This window comes from Prionailurus viverrinus, chromosome A1, assembly GCF_022837055.1.
Source record: "Prionailurus viverrinus isolate Anna chromosome A1, UM_Priviv_1.0, whole genome shotgun sequence".
Classification (NCBI taxonomy): domain Eukaryota; kingdom Metazoa; phylum Chordata; class Mammalia; order Carnivora; family Felidae; genus Prionailurus; species Prionailurus viverrinus.
In genome coordinates, this window is record NC_062561.1 from 20,432,636 (window position 1) to 20,440,795 (window position 8,160).

An 8,160-nucleotide genomic window follows, 5' to 3' on the forward strand; every position below is an offset into this window, starting at 1 on the left:
AAAAAAATAAACAGGACAGAAAGGATGTTTGGAGTCTTGATTTTTTTTTTCTTTTAGCATTTATTGCTTATGGGACACGAAGCCATGCTTTGCTCTCTTGCTTCCCATTTTGTATATTTTTGTCTTTAATGAGACTATACACAGACTGCCTGAAAAATTCCATGATTCAGAAACAGAAGGCTGGCGTGTCTTTGGGATGATTTTAGGTATTTGAAATTGGCGATAAACTGCAGGATCTGGGCTTTGTCTAGGGAATCCTGAGATAGTGTCTACTGAGGTCTTAAGAGAAATAAAATTCATGGCAATAAAAGTCAATTCAGTAAAATCAGCTGATGTGATTGATTCTCTTCCCCCACGAATTGAGCAGTTATTCAATCAGCTGCTCCTTGAGAAACAATGGTAGTGGCTACAGCTTTTCCAGGATTGTCTCAGTTTTGATTTATGGAAATCTACCTATCTCTAGACCTCTGTCCAAAAAAGAGGATGTGAGCTCCTGGCAAGGGACTTACACTTCAGGCTTTGTTTTCTAGCTCCCACCACAAAATGTCTTCTTCATGCAGGAAGATACATGGGAGTTTAGTTTGAATGGTGTATACCCAACTCTGAAGGGTAGCTCTGCCACAGAGAACACGGCTTCCAGGTGGTTCTAACAGGAGGCACATTCGTGTCATCACGGATGGCCCTTTCATGGTGAATTCATTTCCTCCTGCTGTCTTAACAATGACCACAAATGCAGGGGCTTTATTCTCTTAGAGTCTGGAGAACTAGAATCAGGCCGACTGGGATAAATCAAGGTGTGAGCAGAGTTGATTCCTTCTGGAGGCTTTGAGGGGATCATCCGTCCCCTTGCCTTTCCGGCTTCCAGAGGATGCCCACATACCCTGGCTTGTGGGCCCTGCTTGACATCACCTGCACCTTCTGCTTCTGTCTTCACATCTCCAGCTACTCACTCTGATCTCTTGCTTGTCCCTCTTAAGGACCTTTGTGATTACATCAGTCCCACCTGGATGACCCAGGATCATCTCCCCGTCTCAAAAACCTTAACTGAATCAAATCTACAAAGTCCCTTTTGCCATACAAGGTAACATTCACAGTTTCTGGGGGTTAGGATGCAGCCATCATGGGGAGGCCATCATTCAGTCCACCACACATGGAACCACAGCGTATTCTAGTCCTTCAAGGGTAGATGAATCTATCAAGTCCTTATTAAGCTGTATATCGAGCAAAATAGTATAAGACACACTTTCTCTCCTTTGGTAATCGGCAACTCAACGGGGGAAGTTAGGACAAACACGGATAAAATGGTGCTGAGCACTTACTGCTTCATGGAGCACCTCTGCCCCCCCATAAGAATAGCTCTGCAAAAGCAGAAGCCCATTTAGCTCAAGACGTCAGGGAGAACTTCACAGGAGAGGTTCTCTTGAAAGACAGCTTTAGTCTCTGGCAGAAGATTGCTAAAGGCTGTCATTTCATGCAAAAGGACAGGTATTAGGAAAGTCACAGACATGGTAGTGGCCAGCAAGGGGATGCCCTTGACTGAAGGGCAAGGTTTTTACTGAGCATCCATGGAAGGCTACATTGATAGATGTCAAGTAGAATTGATCAGATGGGGGTAAAGAATTGAGTGTTATCTTGTTCTTGAGCCGAAGCGTAGAGAGCAGAAGCCTCAGATGATGCAATACAGTTATGGGGGTGGTGGGGGGGAGTGGTGGTGAGCCTGGAGAATGGCCCCTGAAAGTCTGTGGGATTAAACCAATCCAAACTTCCCATAGCTTCAGGAAGAGAGGATCTCAGGCCCCAGATCTGACTTCTGTGGTAGATCTTGCCCACGGTCCCTGTGCGGTTCACATGCGTTCTCAGGTGGTATCTGTTTCCAGCTGTGGTAGGCACCCCCCCCCCCAATCAAACACAGGGTGCCCTAGACCCCCCTGTTCCTCATCAACACCCTGGGTCAGGGCAGCTCTCTTGAAAGGGGCATGAGGAGCGTGGTGGTGGTGAGGGGAGGGTTTGGGCAGACACAGGGTGTAAATAAATGTATGAAGCCATTTTGGTTGACCTCCCAGGCCATGGAGGATGTCAAAGCCTGCGGCCATTCTCTCGGGGGAATTCCCATGTTCCTTTATCCATTTATTTGTCATTTGACAAAGAATGTTGAGCATGTACTATGTCCCATCCTATGTCTGGGGACAGAACATAAACAGTCTCTCACAGAGCTTTCAGTTTGGTGGGAGAGACAGACCTTAATCAAAGGATTACAGCAGTACCATGGATCAGAATTGTGGTAAGGGCCAGGGGGGAGGCCCGTGGTGTCACAGGGAACTTGTAAGGGGGGGCGTGTGAGCTGGTTGGGGCGTCTGAGTGTGGCTTGGGGAGGGCTTTCTAGATCCCATATGGCTTCACTTGTCCTACTCAAATACTCAAATGTCACTTCCTCAGAGAGGTCTTCTTGACCACCCTATCTCAACTATCACTGCTATTTTTTTTTTAAAAATTAAAGCTTATTTATTTATTTTGAGAGAGAGAGAAAGCAGGAGTTGGGGAGGGGGAGGGAGGGAGGGAGGGAGGGAGAGAGAATCCCAAGCAGGCTCTGCACTGTTAGCGTGGAGCCTGACATGGGACTCAAACCCATGAACCGGAGCCAAAGTTGGATGTTTAACTGACTGGGCCATGCAGGTGCCCCTCAACTATCACTGCTCTTAATCTCTACCATGGATCAGCTGGCTGCGCTGTGTTTACTATGATCTAACACGTGATTATACACACACGCACACATATACACACTCACACATACTCACTCATATACATTCACATACACACGCTTGCCCCCATTAAACTGGAGCTCCATGAGGGCAGTAGCATAGTCTATTCTGTTCATGCTCTGTCCCCTGCGTCAAGAAGAGTGCCTACACCAACAACTGTTTGTTGACTGAGTGACTGATTGACAGATTGTATAAATGAATTGAAATGAAGTGAGTTGAGATCTTTAGGGGGATAGGAGGCATCAGAATATAAAGGGTTGGGGGCTGTAGAGAGGGATTCAGGCTGAGGAAATGTCATGGGCAAAGGATCTGTGCTGGAGGGAGTGTGGCACTGGAGGGAGTTCAAAGACATCACTGATTTATTCACAAGTTATACTGAGTACCCATATATGCTCACAACTATCCCAGACCCTGAGAGTAAAACACTAAGACTAGATCCCTACCTTCAGAGCTTAGAAATTTGGTGGGAGAGGTATGCAGGCAATAAGCCAGCATACATTATATGCATATATTCAAATGTAATAACGTGTCAGGTAATGATAAATGATATGAAGTAGAATAGAGAATGGGCTAGAGGGTAGATGAGCAGAAGGTGGGGGGTTTTTAGTCAGAGAAAGCCTCTCAGAAGTGGTGATGCTTGAATAGGGCCCTGAATGAGAGACGGATTAAGTGAGACCAGGGGAAGGACTGGTCAGGCCAAGGAGGGAGTCCGCACAAAGGCCCAGGGGCAGGATGGCATCAGGGAGGGGGTCTTGAGGAGGCAGGAAGAAATGTACTGGGTGGTTCTGAACGGGAGAGTAGCAGCTTCTGATTTCGTTTTTAAAAGAGGATTGTGGCCTTTGGGTGGGGATCTGCCTTAAGGGCTCAGAGGGACAACTTGGGACAGCAGCCGGGTCACTTTGCAGTGGGCCGGACAAGAGACGACGCTGGCTGCCTGGATGGGGGGAGTGGGCTGCTACAGAGGACTGGGTTAGAGAGACTCCGAAGCAGGACAGGTGGGTATTTAGGCTTGCTGTGAACCGGATATGGAGACACGGGGCTCTCTCTTGAAGTGCAAGTGACCACAGATACCCTTTATTAAGCTGATTGACAGAGGGGCTGGTTAGCAGGGGGTTTTGGGGGGCGGTAACCAAAAGTCATCTCTTGGATGTATTAACTTAGAGCCTTCTGTGCACTTCCAGCTGGGGAATCAGACACTTTGGGTGGACCTCAGGGGAGCGGCTGGATCTAGGGGTGCAAAACTGAGAAGTGGTGCCATAGAGACAGAATCTGAAGCCACGAGGAGCTGCAGTCACCAAGATACCCGGTGGAGATCTGAAAGGAGGTGAGGTGAAGGATCCGCTGGAGACCCCAATATTTAGAGGCCCAGAAGAGAAGGAGCCCATGTGGTGTGAGGGAAAGCATGCTCATGAGGTGAAGAAAATGCTCCACGTGTGGGGGGACGGAGCATAGACAGCGGAGGGGGGTGGTGCAGGGCCAGCAGGGCATGCACCAAAGCCAGGTGAGAAGAATAGTCTTGACCTTGATTCAGAATGGTACCGTCTACATCCAGAGAGCTCACTGACCCTACTCGTAAAACCCAGCTCCAGATTCTTTCTGGCTCTTTCTAAAACTCCAGTGGTCCTGAGAGGCAGTGGAGGGTAACAGACCAGAGCTTCAAGGATCTCGCCGGCAGCCAGTGTCGGGGGCGGGGGTGGGTGGGTGGTGGTGATGGGTGAGTGGGCGGGGGGGTGTGGCATCAGGCCCTCACACCTCCTCCTCCAACGAGCAAGACCCGCTCTCACCCCGTGGCCCTCTGCAGACCATGCAGACCAGGGTGGAAAAGCAGGCCAGCGACTTGGGCTCCCTGGGCCTCATTTTTCTCAAACGTGTATTGGGCATGATAATACTAGCTCGTAACTTGCAGTGTTGTGATGAGGGTTAAAGGGCCTGCCAGACAGTAATTGTTAACTTCGGGCATATTAAAGGGTGATGATTTGCCATCCCTTCGAAGAGTCAAAAATTCTGCCACACACCCTGAAAATAGCTATAAAAGAGAAATTCTAAAAATTTTGAAGACTGGATTAGAGGTAGTCTAGCCTCCTGAGATAGCCGTTTGGAAGAAGACAGCACTGAATCAACGTGAGGATGGAAATGTGCTCTTGAGTCAGAGGTCTAGCCGGACTCTCAGCTCCCCCACCCAGCAGATGGTTGGCCTTGGACGTGACGCTTGACTGCTTTCCGCCTCAGTGTCCTGGTTGTAACGTATCACAGCACGCGTGACTCCCTCACGGGGTATATGAGCACCTAATACGACAATGCACATAGAGTACTCCGCACAGTGTCCCGCACACAGCAAGCACACCATAAATACTGCAGTTAAGGGGTGCCTGTGCAGCTCAGTCAGTTAAACATGCAACTTGGGCTTCGGTCGTGATCTTGCGATTCATGAGTTCGAGCCCTGCGTCGGGCTTTCTCTCTGCCGTCAGCACAGAGCCTGCTTCAGATCCTCTGTCTCCACCTCTCCCTGCCTCTCCCCCCACTTGTGCTCTTTCTTGCTCAAAAACAAATAAATGCTAGAAAAAATTACTATGAGCTCTTGGAAAATATCAATATATAAGTTATTACAATGTGACAATCCTTTATTGTCATGCTTCCTTTACATATGGCCTCCAGATCATCCCATTTATTTGCAGCTTTCCCCCAGATTAAATGGAAGCATAGATCAGGTTACATTTGAAGTCTGCTGAATTCGGTCTTAAAGGAGCCTTCAAAGGAGTGTCAGAGCTATCGTTTGGTTTGACTCCTCATCTCCAGGCTTGCCTGGCTTCTGTGTGTGATTTGTAAAGGTAAACTTGTCTTCACTTTGCAGTTCCTGGAGTTCCACCCCCTGAAAATCACAGCTCCGTATTACATTGAGGGGAACAGCTGTTTGGGGAAGACAAACGGCATTTTCATGATTAATCCATGCCTTGGGAACCAGTCCCAGAGGGAGGACTGAGAGCTGAGTCCAGTCTTCTGAGCTGTGTTCCTCCACTCGATCTGGATTTGTGGCCATTCAAAGCCACATACCATGGCCTCCCTACAGCAGAACAAGGATACAGCAGGCTGTTGGTATGTGATCATTTGGCCACATGGTGGCACTTCACGCCTAGTAATTCTGCTGGTCCTCTTTCCCTATCCCTGAAGGTTTGAAATTCAAACAGAAAGAGAAAGAAGCATGCCCTCTTAGAATGGCACAGGCACCATTGCCAGAAAGCACAGGGTTCACTGAGGAAAAGGCTCAGCTCTTGCCGTTTTCCTCAGTTCTAAGGGGAAGGCTCTGGTCCCAAATGGAAAGACCAAGAGTTCTACACGCAAGAGCCCACTTTCCAGGTTGTTTTGTTTTTGTTTTTGTTTTTTACCCCCACAACACTGCACTAATTCCAGGTCCAAAGTAAAATGTCATCTACCAGTGTAGCAGATGAAAGAAACGGGGCCCCCATGGGCCAGAGTTTGACTTTCTTGGAAAAAGATTTTTCTGAAGATACCACCTGACTTCAAGACAGCCCTCAGCTGCTGAAAAAAGGAATGGGATTATTACCCACCATTTCAATTCTATTACTTAAGGATCTAAAAAATAAATAAATAAATGAAATAAATAAATAAATAACTGAAAGGGATTATTACCCACTATTTTAATTATTTTCTTGGAGGTTATAGAGACTTGGGCCTGAGTTTGAATACCAGCTCTGACATTAACTAGTTTTGGAGCCTCAAGGAAGCTACTTAACTTTCTCTGTACCTCATTGTTGTCACTTTTAAGGGAGTTCATGATAATAGGACCTACTTTATAGGATTGTGATAAGAATGAAATAATATTAAGTGGAACCAAATGAGATTGCCAGTATTCAAGTCTTTGGCCCACAGGAACAGCAATTTCACGTAGTTCATGCTTGGGCACATAGTGAGGCTTGGTAGAGTGAGCTATTACTATCACAGCTTGCATGACAAGAAGTCAACAAGCACTTATTGTGAATATTTAGAAATAAACCATGACAAATGAAAATGGAAGCATAGCATACAAGTTCTTGTGGGATGCAGCAAAAGCAGTACTAAGAGGGAAGTTCATAGCAATAAATACCTACATCAAGAGGCAAGAAAGATCCCCAGTAAACAACATAACTCTATGACTTAAGGATCTAGAAAAAGAAGAACAAATGTGCTTAAAGTTAGCAGAAAAAAGGAAATAATAAAGAGTAGAGCAGAAATAAATGAAATAGAAAATGGAAAACAAAATAGAAAGATTAACCAAACTGTAAATTGGTTCTTTGAAAAGATAAACAAAATTGACAAAGCCTTAACTAGACTAACCAAGGGGGAAAAACGAAAGGGCTCAAATCAACAAAATTCTAAATGAAACAAGAGACATTACAATCAATACCACAGAAATTCAAAGGGTCATAAGAGATGACACAAATAACTGTATACTAAAAAACTAGACAACCTAGAAGAAATGGACAAATTCTTAGAAATATACAACTTAACTGAGACTGAAGAAAGAAAGGAATAGAGTAGAAAGAAATGAAGAAATAGAAAATCTGAATAGACCAATTACTAGTAAGGAGATTAAATCAGTAATAAAAATTCTCCTAATGGAGAAAAGCCCAGGGCCCAATGGCTTCACTGGTTAATTCTACCAAACATTTAAATAAAAATTAACAACATTTTTCAAACTCTTCTAACACATTGAAGAGGAGGGAACACATTCAAACTCATTTTATGAGGCCAGCACCATCCTGATACCCAAACCAGAAAAGGACACTATTAGAAAAATACATACATACATACATACATACATACATACATACTACAGGTCAATATCCTTGATATATATAGATGTAAAAATTATCAATAAAATATTGGCAAATTGCATTTAGCAGCACATTAAAAGGATCATACACCATGATTAAGAGGGATTGATTCCTGGCATGCAAGTATGGTTCAAAATATGCAAATCAATATGACACATCAAATTAACAGATTGAAACCAAAGAATTATATAATCATCTCAAGAGACACAGAAGAAGCATTTGAAAAATTCAACATTCATTCATGATAAAATCTCTTAACAAATTAGGACAGAAGGAATATATTTCAACATAATAAAGGCATATATGAAAGACCACAGCTAACATCATGCCCAATGGTTAAAGGCTAAAAACTTCTTTTAATATCAGGAACAGGACAAGGATATCCACTCTCAACACTCTTCTTCAACATAGTACTGAAAGTCCTAGCCATAGCAACCAGGCAAGAAAAAGAAATGACAGGTAAAAATATGTAAATAAAATAATAATAATAATAATAATAATAGGGAAATTATAAAGAATAAAAGGAAATAAAAGGGATTCGAATTGAAAAGGCAGAAGTAAAATTGTGT